At 35.8% G+C, this 22,696-nt stretch overlaps 1 non-coding gene and 1 pseudogene across 1 annotated transcript; both read right to left on the bottom strand.

The window, feature by feature from the left end:
• Nucleotides 1-7,831: 7,831 nt before the first annotated feature.
• Nucleotides 7,832-9,672, bottom strand: LOC109818320 (uncharacterized protein At4g06744 pseudogene; annotated as a pseudogene).
• A 10,807-nt stretch (nt 9,673-20,479) lies between these two features.
• Nucleotides 20,480-22,243, bottom strand: LOC109818312 (uncharacterized protein At4g06744). Its single transcript, XR_014432576.1, has one exon. It is a non-coding gene; the product is annotated as an uncharacterized protein At4g06744 (transcript).
• Between the last annotated feature and the right edge of the window lie 453 nt (nt 22,244-22,696).

The following is a 22,696-nucleotide window of genomic DNA, read 5'->3' as shown; positions in this document are numbered from 1 at the left end:
ATAATATCAAACATAATTATATCAGAGTCATTCTTGGTAAAATTATACAGTAATCCAATAGTAACATCATGAAATATAAGTTAGACACCCTAGGTGCTGGTCAAGCTCTACGTCTAGCCACTTCTCAAAGCAGCTACCCCAAAAGACTCCTTGCTATCCCAAGGCCTCACACCTGATCTGCTCCCCCACATAGTGAGATCATCACAGTCCAAACCACATGGAAACACAAGGGTTAGCACATATAAAACCAACCATAGTATATCATAATAAAATATCATTAAACAAATATTTATCCACAGTATTTATCCAGACCAACAAGTCATTTTCCATTCTAAATATAGACCAACCCAAAATATAATGTATACACGTCCATGCCAATATATACATATTTTATGATAATAAAATAATCCATAACCAATGTATACAATCCATACCATATGTATACAGATTCCATATCCAAAACAAAGTCACACCACTGTATAATCCATAATGTAACCAACACATCCAAACCAAATGTTGGCCTCAACACCATCCAAACCAAGTGTTGATACGGTGAAACATGTCAGCAACCCATGTCCCACACCTAACCTCTCATGGAAAATATACAGTTGGATTACGTCGTCACGTAACCCTGGTGATCATGGCCACTTCATCCATCGGTATGACTCGGCCTTGCCCCCATACCGGTAGCAAATAGAATACTTAGAGGAGTACTTCAGAATCCACCTAACATCTGAAGTGGTTTATCATATAACCTTTGGAAAAGTTCCACATTGGAATCCTCACCATGGGATTCCCCAAATTTCATATTTTTCCAAAGATTATATCCTGATCTCACCAAGAGATCTAATCCATACCATAACCTTACTCCTTTAAGTCCTATTTACTTTTCCAAACCACATACATAGCATATTCCATAATTAAACATAACCATAACCATGCCAATTTGTCAATATAATAATAATATAAATATCCAAAACAACCATCAATTGATCCAAATTATACTATATGAAATGAAAATCTCCACATAAAATAGCATATTAAAATTATACTATTCCTATCATGCTCATATATACTAGATTAATTTTATAAGCACTACCCTTACTTGGATAAACCTGAACTGAAACTCGGGCAGAACCTCCACCTCTCTCCTTAAGCAAGGGCCGAAACTCGGGCAGAATCTCCTCTTCTCTCCTCTTTTCTCTCCCCTAGCAGAACCTCCTCTACTGGATTCCTCTTTCTCTCTCCTCTTTTCTTTTCTCCTCCCCTCTTTTTCTTTCTCTCTCTCTCCTCTTTCTCTCTCTAGGATTCTCTTCTCTCAGTATATTTTTTTCACCCCCCCTGGCCCCTATTTATAGGCAACCAGAGTCACCCGGAACGGCCCGTATTGAATTCGGAACGGCCCGTTCCGAATCTTTCAAATGTACGCAAATTTTTAAACTGGAACGGCCCGTTCCAAAATCGGAACGGCCGTTCCCAAAAAGCAGAACGGCCCGTTCTAAAATCAGAACGGCCCGTTCCGAGACTCATCCAGAACGGCCCGTTCTCCTTCCGGAACGACCCGTTCTCCCTCCAGAATGGCCCGTTCCAAAGTCAGAACGGCCCGTTCTCCTAGTTGGAACGGCCCGTTCTGGGCCCGTTCTCACTAAAAAAATTTAGTATAATTTTTAAGCTTGGAACGGCCCGTTTTGCTTTTGGAACGGCCCGTTCCAAGTTACCAAAACACCCCTTAAATTTTTTTAAAATTGCGAAAATGCCATCAGTAATAAAATTACAAGAATACCCCTATACCTTTATAAAATTTACGAAAATGCCATTGATAATTAATAATAATAAAAAAAAAATGGGTATTACAAGAACACTGCTCAAAAACCCCAGAATACTCAAGGAGGGAGTCAAAACTGTGTGGAAAAGTGTAGAATGACGTCCAATTAACGTCATATTTATAGGGATGAGGCGCAATACGGCCTCTGGGGGTCAATACGGTCCGTATTGAAGTTTTGAACTACAATACGGCCGTATTGAATTCAGTACGGCCGTATTGAAGTTCAAAAAACCTCAATACGGCCGTATTGAGTTCAGTGCAGCCGTATTGAAGTTCAGTGCAGCCGTATTGAGTTCAGTGCAGCCGTATTGAAGTTCAGAAACTTCAATACGGCCGTATTGAGTTCAGTGCGGCCGTATTGTAGTTTAAAATGTTCAATACGGCCGTACTGAACTTTTGGGAGGCCGTATTGGGCTTCATTCCCTCCACTTTCTTATTTTTTGCTACTCTAAGACCTCTAAACCTACGAATAATCATCCTAGGGTCTTCCAGGGTCTTCCAGGAGTCCTTCCGGCTGACTTTCCTTTGGTCTTCGAGAGTCTTCGAGCTTTATTTCCGACCCGGACAATTTTAGGGGTCTACAGTTATTATAATATATTTTTCTATCAAAAAGTCACCTCTTCTTTTGTTTCGCATATTTGTTCTATTGTTTTTTTCAATATTAATCGTTGTGTTGTGGTTGAACCTTGTGAGGTCTTAGTCACTTTACTTTTGGTTAAAATGTGTTTTAACTTTCATTTGATTGTTTTGATTGCTTACTTTGTCCAGTTGTTGACAAATTGTGATTTGACAATTTTCATGCAGTTATAAATTTGAGACCATTTGTTATTTCTAGTCTTTTCTCTCAATATTTTGATCAACAAAAAAACTAAGTATTAGCGTTATTGATCCAGTTTGACTTATATTGAAGAGACCAAAGTCTTTTGATCATATTGAACAAACTCTTGCCTTTCAACGAATGAAAAAATAACATGGAAAAGGAGTTAACGATGTTCTTATTAGTATTCATTTTGATGTTGATGCATGTAGACATGCTCTAGCTAGGATGATTATTGTTGATGAGTTTCCTTTTAAGTTTGTTGAGGGAGAGTGATTTTGTTTTTTATGAGTGTCTTGCAATCTAAATTCCCAATTTTAGGAAGGATTACAATTACTACGGATTTTTGGAATCTTTACATAAATGAAAAACATAAGTTGAGAAGCATGTTTAGGCATTCCCATCAAGGTATAAGTCTCAAAATAATTGTTGGACTTCTATGCAAAATATGGGTTATCTTTCTCTTATTGTGCATTTCATAGGATGATTGGAAGTTACATAAAAGGATTCACTAGTACATAATACACATTTTACGTCGGTCATTTTAGGGGTTTTTACGTCAGAAAAACTTCCGACGTAGAAGCGAGAGACGTAAATTTACGTCGGGGCGCGAAAACCGACGTAAATTTACGTCGGACATGCCAAGGTCCGACGTAAAAAAGTTATTTAAAAAAAAATTGAGTGCAAGCAGAACGGACCGTTCTCCAAGCAGAACGACCCGTTCTGCTTGATAGACCCAGGAGTGCGTCTCCAAACCCGGACTTGGTCACTTCCTTCTCCAGCTTCAAAAACTCGCGCGAAATGCAACACAAACATTATTACGAAAAAAACATCCCAAAAAACACAAACTTGATAGAAGATGCTACCTCATAAAAGAAAAACGCAACCCTCCGAAGAAGAAAAACGTAACCTTCCGAAGAAGAAAAACATCATCACGCGAAGAAAAACAGAATAAGGTGCAGATGAGGAGGACAGCCACGATTTGAGGAGGAGGCGGAGAGATGAGGAAGAAAAATAGATAGAAGAAGGTGCACAATTTGAGGAGGAGGCGGGAGAAGGAAACCATGAAATTTTTGAACTAGCTAGTGCGTGCAATACACCTTCTTTTAAGTATCCCGTGGGTTATTTATGTCGGCCCTAATTGGGTCCGACGTAAATTTTAACATCTACGTCGGACACAATGCATAGCCGACGTAAATAATTTAACAAAATTACGAAACGTGCCACCGCGTTTTTATTACGTCGGGTCTTTGTATATCCGACGTAAAATGAGTGACGTAGTATCCTATTTTTTCACTAGTGATTCTAAATTTTTTTCCAATTAAGAATCACAAAGGAGAAACAATTGGTAGAAAAATTGAGAAATACTTAGAGAGGTTGTTGATAAGTAGACTTTGTTGACCAAGCTCAAAGATGAAGACTTAATTTATATTTTGATGATTATACATATTGCCTCTCATCTTCAAGAGAGTGCAAATTGTATTGATGTGTGCTTATGCTTTGTTAGACATTCTTGCTTTGTGCATTATGAGTAACTTCATCATATATTTCTTGTTAGATGATGATTGATGATGAAAAGATTTTTAAATTGATTTTAAACTTGAAAAATTTAGAATTTGAGTCTATAACTCAAAATAATCGATTATTTACATTGTGTTTTCTCATATTGTGAATCATACTGTAATAATCGATAATCATTGTACAATAATTGGTTATTTCAAAGTCAACACTTTGTACTAATCAATTATTCCAATAAATAATCAATTAAAGTATTCTTGACTAGTTTCCAAATTTACTAGGAATAAAATAATCAATTATCTTTGAAAATAATCATTTATTTCAGTCAAAGAGTTCTATAAAAACCAATTTTCAAACTCAAAACAAAAAACAATTGAAATACTTGTAACTTTGTGAAATCTCTTGCGAAAAAGGCTCTATGAAATTATGTGTTTTTTCTATGAAAGAATCCTTTGATCTTTGTGGATAATTTTAAAGAAGGGTTCAAGAATCATCATCGTCCAACTAGAAAGGAAGACTAGGCTGCTCTAACTTTGATTCACCTCTTTAATTGATTATGTATCTAGATAAATTCATTCTAAAACTCTCTTTATCATTGTTTTTGAGTAGGTTTCTCAAGATTAAAGATTTTGTAGTAGGTGACTACAAGGGGCATTTCTTGGAGTTCAAGAAATGAGTTTATCTTTAAGATTCTAAGAGTTTATTACATTCGTACATGATTGTAATACTTTGAATCTAAAGATAGTGAAAAGTCTCAATCAAGTTGATTGGAGACTGGATGTAGGTTATAGTGGTAGTGACTAAACCAATATAAATTCTTATGTCATTTCTCTCCATCCTTACACTTTTTATTTGAGTTCTTGCTAACATTAGTTGAATGTATTAAATCTATTATATTTGAATCATGTATATCATATAGGATTTAACATATAATCTGTTCTTAAATTTAGAAATCAATCTCAACAATCTATCCTATATCAGCTGAATCAATAAACTTCATTGGAAAAGTTTTAGAAAAGTTTTGAAAATTAAATATCCTAAAAACAAATTTTTTAAATATTCAATTCACCCCTTCTTAGATAAAGTCATCTTTTCTAAAAGACTTTTCACCATTACAGTTGACAATGTTAGCTCAAATGATGTTACAATAACACTAGTGGAAAATTAGTCTTTTACGGTAGCATTTTCTCGTTGGTCATAAAAATATCCAACGTAAAAAAATACGCAGTGACATTTTTGAAATTAATCTAAACCTTTTTACATCGGACCAAAGGGGGTCCGACGTAAAAATTAAAATCTACGTCAGATATGAAGTATAGTACTAGTCCGACATAGATTTCAATTTTTACGTCAGACCCCTTTTGACCCGACGTAAAAAAGTTATTTTTCCCCCAGAACCTTTGTCTTCATCGTGCGCGCAAGTATTTTTACATTGTTCTCCTCTAGGGTTTTCCTTTAGCGATTTCTGGCAACAGTAGTATGAGACCTTTGGGTGTTTTTCGGTCACGATGAGCGGCGACGACAACGGCAGCGAGACCCATTTTTGATTCTGAACCTATCTCTCCGATTGGGTTGAAGCATTTAGGTGTTTTCACGGATTGAGGTTAGTGCTTTCATGCGTGTGTTGATCTTTCTATATAAAAATGTTGTTTTATTCCTGCATGTGAGTGTTTTGACATTGTTTTCCTCTCCAATGGTTTCCGGTGACAGTAGTGTGAGACCTTTGGGTGTTTTCCATTCACGGAGCACGGCGGCAAGACCCATTTTTTATGCTGGACCTATCTCTCCGATTGGATTGAAGCATTGGGTATTTTTTGGACATGTTCTTAGATTGAAGTTATTTTTTTGTTTGTCTGTCAACCATTTTGCGTCGACGTGGAGGATGTCTGACGTAATTTTACGTCTGCTAAAACACCCAACGTAAATTTACGTCTCCCGCATTGACATTAGACTTTTTCCCGACGTAAAAAATCCAAAATAACAAATGTAAAATGTCTCTTTTGTACTAGTGTAACTTACATGAAAAGTAGAATTGAGGATTGGAATACACATCCATTAAAAGGAGAAAACATGCATGTTAGGTGTCATTTATATATTTTAAATCTTATGGTGAATGATGGATTGAAGGAGTATCATTCTTCAATAAACAAAATTAGGTATGCAGTTAGAGATGTTCGTGCATCACTTGGTCGCATGGATAGGTTCAAAATTTGCATCAAGGAAGGTAGGATAGTTGACAAATGTACTATGCAATTGGATGTTTTAACTAGGTGGAACTCTACCTACATAATAATTGAAATTGCATCAAAATTTCGAAAGGCATTTAAAAGACCGGGTGAGAAGTGTTATCAGTATGTGATGTTGGATGGTGGAGTTCCAAACAATGAAGATTGGGATAATGTAAGATGCTTTATTAAATTATTGAAAATATTTTTTGATATCACTCAAAGTTTTAGGAACAAATTTTGTAACTTTTTTTTTTTTTTTGAATATTTCAATGAGCATTGCATGATATTACTTGAGCTGAAATGGGGATAGGAATGGAAGAATTTGATGCACCAAAATTTTTATTTCCTATGGAATTCGAAAAGGATATGAATCTTAATGAGAGTTTGAAAAAAATGAAATGGATATTATGGAGGGTTTGGAAAAGAAAAGTAGTACTTTTGATATTTTAATGTGGTGGAAAGTGAATTATAGCAAATGTCATATTCCTAATCATATTATTAGAGATTTGTTGGTCATGCTTGTGTCTATTGTTACTTCTGAGTCTACTTTCAACATTGGAGGTAAAGTGCTTAATTGATATAGGAGTTATCTTTCACCAAAAAATAGTTAAGCATTAATTTGTACAAAGTGGGTGTGAATCCTCCCCATGGTCAACGAACATTGAAGAGCTCATGGAAGATATTGAAAATTTTGAATAAGGTATTAGATTTTATTTTTAAATGGTACAACTAAGTAATTATTGTTATCTATTTTTTCTTCCAAATTGATTAATGATTATTATATTTTATAAATTTTTACAAATTAGTCCGATCCCACTGCTAATTGAAGACAATTTTAATATTGAGTTTGATTAGTAGTTACACTTAGTGTTCAAGTTAATTCTCTTAATATGATATGATAGGTAATTTCTAAATTTATTATTATTTTTTATTAAAATTGAATCGATATTGATGATGTTTAATTTTATATAAGATGGGACTATTGGACATTAATGTTGTTTGTGTGGAAGATTTGGTGTTGTAGTGTCTTCTTGTTAGTCCTAAATTGTTATGATGAAAATTTTGGATTTATTTTAGTATAACGTTGTTAGTGTTGGATTGTTAAGATGAAGAATCATAAACTATTTTTGTAGCTGTAATATTTTGTTGGTCCTATATAATGTTGTCAATTTCCGACTTATATTTGTGTTCATGTTGTAATATTTGGTGGAATACTAGAAAGTTGTTGGAATATTTTGTTGGAATGCTAAAATATTGCTGGAATGACTTTTATTGATATTTGTGTTTATGATTATAATAATTGGTGGAATTAATGTTGCTGATTGTAATAATTTGCTCGTCTAATATTTTATTGTTGGAATGTTAGTCATCTTATTTCTACTACTTATCAAATAATTCGAGATAAATTTAGACAGAAAAATAGATAATTCCTACACACAAAAATCGTAAAAATCAAATCAAACCAAATTATTAAAAATTAATTTGGTTTCACTCGAATTTCATAATATATAAATTTAAACTAAACCAAATCAAGTTACATTTAATTTTCTTGTTTGGTTAAAATAACTTTTAAGTAAAAACCAGAACCGAACCACATCCCAATACCTCTATAACTCAACTTGTACACAACTTTTTACAACATCTACCACTTAACAGAAGAAGAAAAAAAAGTGTGAATAGGAGTATATATATCATGTAAATGTTGTAAAAATTTATTATGAATATATAACCTATTTCACCCATTAGATTCTGTGTATGCGCGGAAATTAGTCCAGACTACACAATCCTGAGTTACAAAATAACTCTATTTCTAGAAAGAGCAGAATATGAAAGCAAATGCCTCCTAGTTCTCTCCGAGGGTTTCGTCGAATGATGAATCTGACACGGTATAATATTAAACGACGCAGGGTGCGAACAAGTTCTCGGAATCAAAAAGAACGCCATACACTCCCTCCCCGATCTCTGATCCGGAAGACCGAAAATACAGTTCTTCCTCACATCAAGAACCCCCCTTTGAATCAGCTTCTTGCACAAGGGCCCCACTCTCGTAAAATAATTATATGACAAAGAAAGATTCGCCAAATTCCCCAACGCACACACCACTTCCGGAACCTGTCCGTACAAAAAGTTCCTAGCCAGGTTCAGCTGCTCCACTTTCTTCAAGCACCCAAAGGACCACGGAATAGGCCCAGTTAAGAGGTTCCCACCAGCATCGAACAATGTCACGTTTCCCAAGAACCCAATTTCGTAGGGAAGACAACCCGTTAAAAGGTTGTTCAGTAGCAACACTTCGACCAACGTGGACGAGGCTTTTCCAATGCTGCGAGGAATAGGGCCCGTGAATTTGTTGTTGGCCAACGTGAGATAAACCACCGGGGTGTCTCCTAGGTTGTTGGGCAGCGTCAGCATGAAATTGTTATTGTTGATGAAAAGTACGTCCAATGTTTGCATGAAAATTTGTGGGGGCACGGTGCCGCTGAAAAAGTTGTACCTAATGTCCAAAAAGGACAACGTGGGGATCTTAAGGATCGATGTGGGGAATACCCCGGAGAAAAAATTGTTACTTAGGTCAAGTTCGTATAGAAACTTGAGATTCGCTATTTTTGGAGAAATGGTGCCGGAGAAATTGTTGGTGTTTGCATGGAAGAGGGCCAAGTCTGGGAGTTGGTCGATGAAGCCGTCGAGAGTTGGAGCTGTGATTTGAAAGCCATTGAAATCGATTGAGGAAACGGTTGTGGCGGTGAGGTTATCGGGTGGGTTGCCACAATAGAAGCCTGTGTAGTTGCATACGTTTGGACCAACCCATGTTGTTGTTACTCCCAAAGGGTCTAAGGTTATAGTGTTCTTGAAGGTTTGAATAATTGGGATAACCTGAACCACCCTCTGGTCTAAGAAGTTCAAAATGTCAGGGATTAATGGGAGTGAATCGGATGGTGGTGATGGAGTTTCAAGGATTTGGCAATCTACTAAGAAAATGGAAAGAAAGAATAAGGTGATGAGGAGAGTTGGAATTGGAACTGAAGGTTGTTTATGCCTACATAAAACCATGCTTTTGATTTTGGAGTAGTATTACACGGTTGAGTTCTTTTGTATTGGTTAATGATTTATAGTGGAGCATGTGGTTGTTTCTTGGGTCGTATAATGAAATGATTTAATTGACGTGTTTTTCTTTCTTACTTTCATTCTTTTTTCCGGGTAGTGTGGTGTGTGGATGTTAAGTAGTAGGTTAGCGCACATTACGCACTGATCAGAAAGTGGTCAAGCCCACCAAGAACTTGTGCTTGGGAATTTGGTAAGGTGGCATTATGCACCCACCACCGACTTCAAAATGGAGCACATTTTGTGGCTTTCGAACTTCGTAAACTACAAAATTAAATGGAACATGCGAACACATTGTGAGTTTTATACGGTGTAAACCACTTATAAAGAGCCACTTCTAACTTAAATGGATGTTCATCAGTTCACTCATGTCGCTATGCATGTACAAGAGCCAAATGCAAAATGGAATTTGTGATTAAATATTCTTTCAGCTACCTCTACTCCAAATCAGTAACCCTTCGATCCATGGTGGATTAATGGTTCCTCGTGGCCATTTATTAAACTAGTACAAAGTCACAAGTTTTTTCATAGGTGTTATCCGATCAAATTGTGTGAACGAACCTAATAATTAAAATGAAATTAATTAAATGTTTTAGATTAATTTAAATAATGCGTTCATTTTACTTTAAATTAAAACTAAATCAATTTCAATCGATTTAATTTTTAGATTATATTTTTTTCCAATTCGAAAATTGATTCGATTAATTATCCGATCAACTTTATTTTATACTTTTAAATTTATATAAAACTTTAGCATTTAGAATTCTCTTTTATTTTTATATTTTTTTTCATTTATTTTGACCTTCTCTTCTAGTGTTTTTTTTTTAAGTGTTTTGGGCCTTGTTTACTCAACTTCATTATCATACCTTTTGACAGAAGTTAAGAAGTTTGTAATTATAGAAAAAGGTAAATATTATTGTTTGAAAGAAAAAACCTGTGATGCTCCTCTATAATTTATTTTTATATTATAATTCAATCACAAATTATAAACTATAATAAATTGTTGACTTTAAGAATAAATAAATAAATAATCGTATTAATTACAATATTTGATTGGTTAACGATTACTAGTGCGTTATCTTTAAACTCTATTTAAAACTCATACTATCAATATCTAAAGTTGATTTAACTATTGTTTGGAATTATTGAAAAATAAGAAACTTTTTAATTTGTAATGATATAAAACTTACAATTTTATATAAAAAATAATAATATAAATGACAAGAGCGACTTTTAAAATTAATGTACAATAATATTCTTTATCTCAATTTGATGATTCAAACCGATCAAATTAATTTGATTTAAAAGATTTAATAAATTAAACATCACCTCAAATCCGAATGATACTAACTAGTCAACACCGTTGTTTTCCATCAATTCGAAATCATCACTTTCGTGGAACTTCAATTTCAATGTAAGAAGTGGACCGTTGTACACACTAACGAAGACCATATCAAAGACCATCAAAGAGCCCAGATACAAGTAATATGGGCTTCACCAGAATCATCACCACCTGTCTTATCTCTTTCTTCTGTACACACTGATTTATCTTACAAAATTTCACATATTACTTCCTTTCTTCCTAATTTTATTTATGCATTCAATATACTTTTCATTCTATTTCTATGATTCCTATTTATTTCTTTCCTTTTTATTTTCCTCCTATATTTCAAACCAAACATATCTGACTAAAATTCTTATTTACCGAGTGTTAATAATATATTTTCTATCACACTTTTACTAATTCTTTTTATTATTAGATAAAATTTATTAAAAACCACAAAATTATAAGTGAAATTGTAACAGCCCATTTTTTGTGGGCCTTTGGCCCAATTCGTGGCCCAGAACGGGCCGTTTCAATTTTGAAACGGGCCGTTCTGGAATAGTGAGTATGACCAAAATTGTAGAAGCAGATTAGGCCGTTTTGATGGGAGGACGGGCCATTCTGGATTGGAGAACGGGTCGTTCTGGAAGCAGAACGGGCCGTTCTGCTGGGTTGAGAACGGGCCGTTCTGGTTTGGGAACGGCCGTTCTAGTTGAAAAATTTACATAGGTTTGAAGGGCCCAGAACGGGCCGTTCCGATTTTGGAACGGGCCGTAGTGGTAGGTGGGCGAAAAATCCTATAAATAGGCCTCAAATCCTCTCATTTCTACACACCTCTCATTCTCACTCTCTCTTCTCTTCTGTTCTCTCTTTCGTTCCTCTTCTTCTCTCTGAAGATCAAGAGGAACTCAGAGGATGAGGTTTTGTTACAGTTTTAGTTCCGATCCTTGTTTAAGGAAAAAGAGGAGGAGGTTCTGCCCGAGTTCCTATTTATCTAGGTACGGGAGAAAAGGAGATTATTTATATGTAGAGTTACATGAGGGAATTGGGTAGAGGAAGAGCCCTTAGGATTATGAATAATTTTATAATTATTTCTGTTTGGAGGATTAATTATCTTATGTGATTCTATATATATTTAGGATTACGAATATATGTTTAACTTGTAAAAATGATGTTCTAGGAGAGAACGAAATTATAGAAAAATGCCTGTAAGTAAGGTTGTGAAAAATTGGATGATTTCTGTTTGAGAAATTTAGGATCCCATTAGATTCTGTATGTGTTGAGGATTATAGATATGCTAATAATTTGTAAGAATGATGATCTGAGAGGGAGAACGAAATTGTAGAAAAGTGCCTGTGAGTTAGGTTTTGGAACAATTGGGGATTTTACTGTTTACGTTAAAATTATATTAAATTGATAATTCTGTTGTTTGTTATATTAGTTTATGAATGTTATTGTTATATTATTTGATGATCTAGATGATGAATTACTTGAGGGGTATGTGAATCACCATTTTATGTGGATTGTGTGTGTATTGTGGAATTGAGATGTGGATGTGGATGTGGATGTGGATGTGGATGTGAATGTGAATGTGGATGTGAATGAGATGTAATTGTGGTTCTTCACACCTATGGTCAGGGGTGAGCACGGCCCTAGGTTAGGAGTAACGTGACCTTGGCACAGTGTTATATCAGGGGTGAGCACGACCCTAGATTAGGGGTAACGTGACCTTGGCACAGTGTTATATCAGGGGTGAGCACGGCTCTGGATTGTTACGTGGGTATCGTGACCTTGGTTAACATGTCAAGGGTGAGCACGGCCCTGGAATAGGGATAACGTGACCTTGGCACAGTGTTATATCAGGGGTGAGCACGGCCTGAGATTGTTAAATGGGTAGCGTGACCTTGGCATAGTGTGAAGTGCAAGATTTGTGATGATTGGTGTGATTGAGAATTATGATGTGATGACGATGCATGATTGATTGAAATACGATATGTTGAAATATTTATGAATATTAAGTTATATTGAGATAATATGTTGTGTTTTCTTATGTGTTATATATATAGATATTTTCTTTTCTCACCGTGCGATTTGTGGATATTTTAGGTGACGAAGATCCGGCTACGAGTGGCATCTAGAATGCTAACGGTTGAGTTGTGGGTATGCTCTGATATTGTGACATCAGGGCAAAGGATTTTTGAAAATCATTTGTAAACTCTCACGTTTCATTTTTATTGTCGTGGTTGTTGAAGAATAATTTTGAAGATTCTCATGTGAACCCTTTTACCGAAACTGAAAATTGTTTTTGTTAAGTTTTCATTATTATAATACATGTGTTGGGGTAGTAAGGGTGTCACATTTAGTGGTATCAGAGCAGGTCGATCCAATCGGTCGTGAGTTATGAGTCTACTATGCTTGTTTGGTAGATGAGTAATGTGATGATTTGATTGTAACTTATTGATGTGCTAATGTGATGATTGATTTTGTTTATTTATTTGTGTGCATTGTGTTCTTAGGATTTATCTGGAAGACATGATATAGCTTAGTTGATGATTACTCATTGGTTTTGATACTTATTACTTATGTAAGAAGTAGTGGTGAAATAGTATCGCTCGTGTTGCGAACATATGTGCCAGTAATAGTGAACGAAGCCTTGTGCTAGCCAACTAGAACTTTAGATGTGAGTGATACATTGATTTGTCGAGTGTACTAAGAGTTTGCAATTGGTGGAGTTTTTGACATCTATAGTTGTAGCGGTTGAATCTAAGGTGATTGTCTCGTTGGTGAGAGATTGAAATGACGGTAATTCCCTTGAGTGTTAGTACTGGCATGTTAACTATTTATGGTTTAGGTAGCATGTGAGTTGTTTTCATTGAGGATAGTAGTGAGAGACTTGAATGAGAAATTGAGGTGTGAGTTTGGAAAGAGTCGAGGTAGTTTGTGGCATACACTATTTTTGTTTGGTGTAGAAGATATTTTCACTATAGTTTTGTTGTGCCAGTATGAGCATCGTATTGACATAATTAAATTTTGTGGTTTTCATGAAAGTTGTGGCTTTGGATATTATCTTTCCAATGAAACTGGAATAACATAAAATGGAGGTCTAGAACTTCAGTTATATCTGCTTTGGTGATCAGAAGTTTAGTTGTAAGAGCGGAATACATTTGTGGTGATTTTTTTGAACTTTTAGCTAAGAAAATGATCTTTTGGGAATCTTATGTTTTCATAAAAGTTGTAGCTTATTTTCTTAGCTTTCTTTTGAGATAGGTTTGAAATCATTTGGATGAATATAACTCTATGTGTCAGGTAGATATATGCTGTTATGAATGTTTTTGAGATTTTAGGCATAACAAGGTTAAAAATGGATTTGGTGATGTTTTGAGGTTTGGTCATTGAAAGGTTGATTAAAATGATATGATTGGTTCATGGTATAAACGATGATCAATTCATACATGCTTAGGGATGGTATATGTGAAGAAGGTATTCTAACATGATTTGATATGCAAGTATGTGACCTTATGGATCAATTAGTGGATGTTTGTGTGTTAATGAGATTGACCTTAGGATGTAATATCATCATATTAGAGTTAAGTATGAAGATATATCCAATATAGATTTAGACTAGATTATCTAAGTATGAATTTGGATTGTATGAGGTGAGTATTTTAGGCCATGAAATTTCTTGCGGAGGTATAACGTAGATCTACCGAAGTTGTGTTTAAAGTGAAAGATATCTGAGTCAATTAGTATAATTAGGAGTTTATTGGAGAGTTTATAGAAAAATTATTGAGTAAATTTTTAAGATAGTTGTTCATGGTTTAAACTGCCCTCACTACGGGAATCACTTTTGCATTCTTTCCTCTGGTTATTAAAATGTTTCAATCCACCAGGTTGTCTCTTGCCTACCCTTGTAATCAGCAGTAGTTCGAAAGGTTAATCTATATTAGGAATTCCTAGACCTATGTTTATTTTTTAACTACCCAAAGTATTTCGTCGCTTACTCCTCTGGGTCGCTTACTATCACCTTTGACTGGATTGACTAGGAAAAGAGTTGCCTTTGTATGGGATAACAAATGCGAAGGTAGTTTTCAAACTCTTTAGGAAAGATTGACTAGTGTTAATACTACTAGATTTTAATAAGACTTTTGTGATATATAGTTATGCTTCTAAAGATAGGTTTGGGAGGAGTGTTGTGGCAAGAAGGAAAGGTAGTAGGTTATGATTCATGAGAGGAATTTTCTTATCCATGACCTTGAGTTAGCAGCTTCAATATTTATACTAAGATTTGGAGACACTACGTATATGATTCTAAGCTTGAGATATTTATTGATCGTTAGAGCCTTAATTATCTGTTGACTGAAGGAGTTAATTACGTGACAAAAGAGATAGTTGGAATTTCTTAAGGAATAAGATTTTGATCTTATTTATTATTTGGCTAAAGCCATTGTGGTGATCGATGTTTTGTGTAGGAAACCTTTATATTTATCTTCCCTTATGATTAGAGAGATGAATCTTTTTGGCTCAAATTAGAGACTTAAGTTTGGCTTATAAGGTTACCCTTAGTAGTGTGAGACTAAGTATGACTTGAGTAACGAATGAATCGTTGAAGGAAATTAGAGAAGCATAATTTTGGTGACAAGATATGAGGCTATGGGATAAGGAGATGAATAAGAGTATGACTTGGGTGTAGATGGAGTGGTGAAATTAGAGATCTGATATGAATACCGAGTGTACTTACGCTTAGGTACTTGATCTTTAGAAATGATCATAGAAGTAAAACTAATATTGTGGCAGATGCCTTGATTATGATAACCTCTGATATATCATTCTTGATGATTTAAGGATTAGATTTGATTGAAGAATTTAAAGACTTATGCTTGGTGTATGAGATTATCCTTAGGAGCATTGAATTGATTATGTTGAAAGTGACTAGTGATTTAATGGATGAGATTAGAGAAGCCTAGGAGTCAGATCCTTTCTTAGGGAATCAAATGGAGAAGATTGGTAGAAGTATAGATAACCATTTTTTTTAATAGAAATCGACATTGTTTTGAAGTGTAAGAGCAAATTTGGGTGCTTAGTAACCTTGAATTAAAAAAAAAAAAATAAATAAAGATGATCTTAGAAAAAGAACGTAAGAGTACTCTTAGCATTCATTTAAGAGCTACTACGATGTATCAGAGTAGCGCAGCGGAAGTGTAGTGACCTAAGATGAAGAGAGGAGTAAAGCAATTGTATACTTGTGGTTAGCATACTAGAAATCTTTAAGAATTTTGTAGCACTTAGACGCTCCATTTTGGAAGTGAGATGGTGAGTGGATAGACCTTAGTGGTAGGTTTGTCTAAGACGCTTAAGAGATTGATTTTATTTGTGTTTCAGTGGATAGACTCGCCAAGTTTACATGTCTTACCGTTAGAAATCCTTTGATAAAATTGATAGAGTTGTATATCAGTAAGGTAGTGAGGTTGCATAAGGATTAGAAAGTAAGAAGAGAGACGTCTACCATTACAAAAATTTCGGGGACGAAATTTCTTAAAGGAGGGGAGTATTGTAACAGCCCATTTTTTGTGGGCCTTTGGCCCAATTCGTGGCCCAGAACGGGCCGTTTCAATTTTGAAACGGGCCGTTCTGGAATAGTGAGTATGGCCAAAATTGTAGAAGCAGAACGGGCCGTTCTGATGGGAGAACGGGCCATTCTGGTATGGAGAACGGGCCGTTCTGCTGGGTTGAGAACGAGCCGTTCTGGTTTGGGAACGAGCCGTTCCAGTTGAAAAATTTACGTAGGTTTGAAGGGCCCAGAACGGGCCGTTCCGATTTTGGAACGGGCCGTAGTGGTAGGTGGGCGAAAAATCCTATAAATAGGCCTCAAATCCTCTCATTTCTTCACACCTCTCATTCTCACTCTATCTTCTCTTCTGTTCTCTCTTTCGTTCCTCTTCTTCTCTCTGAAGACCAAGAGGAACTCAGAGGATGAGGTTTTGCTCCAGTTTTAGTTCCGATCCTTGTTTAAGGAAAAAGAGGAGGAGGTTCTGCCCGAGTTCCTATTTATCCAGGTACGGGAGAAAAGGAGATTATTTATATGTAGAGTTACATGAGGGAATTGGGTAGAGGAAGAGCCCTTAGGGTTATGAATAATTTTATAATTATTTCTATTTGGAGGATTAATTATCTTATGTGATTCTATATATATTTAGGATTACGTATATATGTTTAACTTGTAAAAATGATGCTCTAGGAGAGAACGAAATTATAGAAAAGTGCCTGTAAGTTAGGTTGTGAAAAATTGGATGATTTCTGTTTGAGAAATTGAGGATCCCATTAGATTCTGTATGTGTTGAGGATTATAGATATGCTAATAATTTGTAAGAATGATGATCTGAGAGGGAGAACGAAATTGTAAAAAAGTGTCTGTGAGTTAGGTTTTGGAACAATTGGGGATTTTACTGTTTACGTTAAAATTATATTAAATTGATAATTCTGTTGTTTGTTATATTAGTTTATGAATGTTATTGTTATATTATTTGATGATCTAGATGATGAATTACTTGAGGGGTATGTGAATCACCATTTTGTGTGGATTGTGTGTGTATTGTGGAATTGAGATGTGGATGTGGATGTGGATGTGGATGTGAATGAGATGTAATTGTGGTTCTTCACACCTATGGTCAGGGGTGAGCACGGCCCTAGGTTAGGGGTAACGTGACCTTTGCACAGTGTTATATCAGGGGTGAGCACGGCTCTGAATTGTTACATGAGTATCGTGACCTTGGTTAACATGTCAGGGGTGAGCACGGCCCTAGATTAGGGGTAACGTGACCTTGGCACAGTGTTATATCAGGGGTGAGCATGGCTCTGGATTGTTACGTGGGTATCGTGACCTTGGTTAACATGTCAAGGGTGAGCACGGCCCTGGAATAGGGATAACGTGACCTTGGCACAGTGTTATATCAGGGGTGAGCACGGCCTGAGATTGTTAAATGGGTAGCGTGACCTTGGCATAGTGTGAAGTGCAAGATTTGTGATGATTGGTGTGATTGAGAATTATGATGTGATGACGATGCATGATTGATTGAAATACGATATGTTGAAATATTTATGAATATTAAGTTATAATGAGATAATATGTTGTGTTTTCTTATGTGTTATATATATAGATGTTTTCTTTTCTCACCGTGCAATTTGTGGATATTTTAGGTGAGGAAGATCCGGCTACGAGTGACATCTAGAATGCTAACGGTTGAGTTGTGGGTATGCTCTGATATTGTGACATCGGGGTAGAGGATTTTATTTAGGACATAGATTGTTATATGGAATTAGAATTGTAAATATTCTTTTTGAAAATCATTTGTAAACTCTCACGTTTCATTTTTATTGTCGTGGTTGTTGAAGAATAATTTTGAAGATTCTCATGTGAACCCTTTTACCGAAACTGAAAATTGTTTTTGTTAAGTTTTCATTATTACAATACATGTGTTGGGGTAGTAAGGGTGTCACAGAAATTCATTAAATGAGTGAGACAAAAACAATTTTGTATTTTTGTTTTATAAATTTTATCCAATAAAATAAAGTGGATGTTAAAAAAAAATATTGCTAACATTTCTCTCATGAATAATCTGTATTGAAATTTTATATTTTATAATAGAGTTGTTTCAAGTTAGACTTATGGTCCAACTCATAGTAGGGTGACAATGTGGGTTAACCCGTCTCGACCAATTAAAACTTACCTTAAGTGAGGTTGGCCCAAGTTAGAAAGTAACCTACCCTATTTAACATCAAGTTGGTGGGTTAATAAGTTATATTGCCAAAGGAGTTTTAGGGAAGGTTGGTGGTTAAAAATGGTGGATTAGTAGATTGATCAACCTTCAATCCACTTAAAACAAAACATATATGATTAAAACATATACTTTGATTTCATGTGCATGAAAATGTTCTAGTGAAAAAACATATGTGATTAAAATAATAAACTTTTATTCCATATAAAATAAGTATAAGTACTTAGAAAGAAGATAAATTATAAAATATACATATATTGAACTGACGAAAATCCACAACAAGTGGGTTGGAGGGTTGCAAAGTTACCTTACAGTTAAACTAACACAAAATTATCATTGTTCTTAAGAGGTTTCAAGCCTTAAATAAGAAAATTCAAGTTATCTATATAACCCATATAAATATCATCAATCGATGTGTGTTGGGTAAGCATTAAAAATATATCTCACTTTGGTAGAATTCTTAAATACTCTCGTGTTAAAGTAACTTTTGGATGTATTTATCCATCTTTCAAGACGTCTTGGTCACACTAAAGCATTAATCAAACTTAAGAAAACTCAAATCTTAATCCATAATTCTTGTCCTAAATTAGCAATTAACCTTTTTTTGTGTGGTATTATGTTATTACTACGGAGTATTTAGTGACTTCATAAATGACTCATCTTCATCGAAAAACCTGATTAGCCACCTTTAGTAGATTCTACCCTCCCTATCACATTTTTTTATACACAAGATTCAAACTCAAAACCTTATTTAAGGAGATTAAGTCTAATATCACGCAGATCAAACTTATTGATAGTCAATTAAACTTGAGCACATCAACCACATACATTTCAAAAATTATCAAGAATTATTTTCTCTCTCTCCAAAATCTAGTGAACCCACCCAAAGTTACCCGCAATCCTTCTAAACTTGAACTAATTAAATCAAAGAGTTTTACAATAAAAAATAGCTCAAGTATCTATTGCGTTCAATGTGTTTTAGATTAAACATTTTTTTTGGATTCCGACCAAACCCACTCATTCATTGATCAACCTAGTTATCATATTTTAGAAAAAAACAATTATATACAAATTTTTAGTTACTTAAAATGTGATTATAAAAATATGGAATTCCATTTTAAAAAGCAATACCAACATTGTAAATATCTATTATGTAAATTATCAAAGTGAAACTTTAATCTTAATTAAATCGCAACACTAAAAGCATCCAAGAAATTGCATGAAAGTTTTTTCGAAAAAAAAAACAAAAAACAAAAAACTTGATGACTTGACCCTAACAAAAATAAAATAGTATAATACTAACAAAAATTAAAAAAATAAGAAGAGGCTAAAAGAAATCTGGACGGAAGCAGCTGGGAATTTTGAATTTTTATAAGCTAACTACTAGGTACGATGACGTTTCTCTTTGGCACTAATTATTTGCCTCTGGCTAGCAAACAAGAAATCACAGAGACTTTTATGGCATATTATACAATGAAAGAGATTCTTGTACATCAAGAAAATTAAAATTACTAAACAAACATTGCACTTACTTAAGCCCAAATTAATACATTAAGTTACGTGATAATTCCCCATATTTTAGCTTAAACTTGCCTGCAATGTATAAATTAAGGCCTAGCTAACAGGTAAACGCCTGAAATTAAAGTCCGAACAAAACCCTTATCTTTTTCAATACATTACTACATTATATGTTTCCTTTATAAAAGGCAACATGATGTAGACATTTCACCCAAAGAAACTGATGTTGAGAGAAAAGAAATGGGGAAGGACTCGCAACGAAGAAACATAAGGCAATATACAGACATAACATGGAAGCTATTTTGTTTGTTTCTACAAAAGCTCATCCATCACGTGTTCATTCCGAAACAAACAAAATTCCATTTGAAGGCGGAGAACTCCTCATCCAATGTGGTACCAAATTTATTCGACAACTTAAGGAAATTACACTTGAGTAATACCAAACTTATAACAGTCAAAGATGGCCCATTCCACGACGGTGCTTATTAATGGGCATAGAAAATACAAATAACAGCTAATGAGGAAAGAGAAATATACAAACATGCATAATAGAGTCCCCCACAAGGACTATCTCAGGATAGTTCAGTCGATCACAATCTCAACCGGTGCGGTTTGAGGGTCTTGTAAGTGACCGGTTCAGAAGGTGTAGCGGTTGCTTGGGGATCCGTGCTATGTGTTCCCCAGTACGATTTACAAGGGACGTAATAGAATGATTCCGGGTTGGGGCATGGCTTCTTGGTTTTGTAGTAAAAGTCATGGCATTCTTGGGGCGAGCGTTGGTTGGGGAGGCCCGGGATGCAGTTTTTGGACACGTCCAAAACGTTGGACTTTATCAAACTCCAGCACGAGGGCCCAATCTCTTTGAAGTAATTATCCGCTAAAGACAGGTTCCCGTTGTTCCGCAGCGAAGGGATCTGGCAAAGGTTGTCGGGAACAACGCCGTAGAATTTGTTGTGCGCCAGGTTCAGGTACTGAATGCTCTTCAAGCAGCCGAAGGAGAGGGGGATTGGGCCGGTGATGGAGTTTTGGCTGACGTCAAACACCACGGCCTTTTTCAGGTACCCGATTTCGAAGGGGAGGCAGCCGTCGAAGTTGTTCCCCAAGAAAAGGACCTCGGTGAGGTTGGGCGCGAAGCCCACGCTCCTGGGAATTGGGCCGGTGAGTTGGTTGTGGGCGAAGGTGAGGTAGCGGGCCGGGGTGGAGCCGAAGTTCTGAGGGAGGCAGGAGGAGAATTTGTTGTTGTTGACGAAGATGACATCGAGGTCGTTCTTGAAGAGCTGGGAGGGGATTGGGCCGGTGAGGCGGTTAAACCTGATGTCCAAGAACACCAATAGGTTGGACTTGAGCGCTTCCAGGGGGAACGTCCCGGTGACATTGTTGTTACTCAGGTCCAGCTCGAAGAAATATTTGAAATCAATGATTTTTTGGGGGACGCCTCCGGTGAAGTTGTTGGAGTTGACGTGGAAGAATGTTAACTCTTCTATGCCGTCTAAGATACCCGTGAGGGGCAACGGGCAACCGTTTTGACCTCTCACACGTGCGCCGTTTAAGTCCAGTCCAGCGACTGCTTTCTGTTTATCCACCGGATATGTGGCGCATCGTATCCCCTTGAAGTCACACGTGTCGGTGTTCTCGTTCCAGTTCTTCGTGTAACAGTTGGGGTCTTCGATTTGTGACTTGAACTTGAGAAGCACGCCACGCGCTTTCTCCAAGCGGCTGAGTGGTTTGGGCGGGGGAGGGGGGCATGCAGGGGAAGACGGAGAGGGAGCAGGGGAGCCTCCACCGCCTATGATGATTTCGAGGGTTTCTCTTTTCTCTGATTCTCCCAGTGCTTCGCTTTCGGATTTTGCTACCTCTTGAGTAACCGCGAGGTGGAGGAAGAAAGAGCAGAGTAAGAAGAAGATGATGGATTTGGTTCCCATGTTGCGGGTGCTGTTGTTTATTGAGGGGGAAAGGCTGTGTGTGCCTTATATACTATTGCCGATGATTATTGGCATGGGAGGAGAAAAGTCAAGCGGGGTTCAATTAATTTGATGCAGCCGAATATATTCTGAGCTCTCTTGAAAGATGTTAAGCTTTCTTTTTCTGAGAAGGACAATGATTTGTTGTGTTCCGGTGGCTCGTCAAGTTGACACGTTCTAAAGTTTTGGCCTAAATTTTGTTTAGCGGATATTTTGCAAGTTATAGTGCCACTGTCGGTTTCAGTAGCTTAAAAAAATTCGTCCTATTTTATTTTGCAAATATAATTGTTTTGAATTCTATTTTTTTTATTATTATCTAATGAATTATGAAATAACTTTTTTTTTTTTTAAGTATAAAAAGACTTGTTGATGTACCAACACCATCTTCACACTTATTATTATTACTCGGTATCACCATTGTTATCGAGCTCTGTAGCTGAGAGATTTCGGAGCCTGATAACATATCGATTTCCCATAGCAAAAGTGCTTGAAGATCATGTGTATTCGGTTATCGATGTTAGAATTATCAAGATATATTGTCAAGTCCTCGCTATAATTGTTATAAAAAGTAATATCTGATCATTATAAGAAAATAAAAACTCTTAAATATATTTAATGATCATATTCTTAATAA

Source organism: Cajanus cajan, chromosome 3 (genome assembly GCF_000230855.2).
Source record: "Cajanus cajan strain Asha chromosome 3, NIPB_CcT2T_4, whole genome shotgun sequence".
NCBI classification, from domain to species: domain Eukaryota; kingdom Viridiplantae; phylum Streptophyta; class Magnoliopsida; order Fabales; family Fabaceae; genus Cajanus; species Cajanus cajan.
The sequence above is the reverse complement of the archived record's forward strand: the minus strand, read 5'-3'. Positions and strand labels throughout refer to the sequence as shown.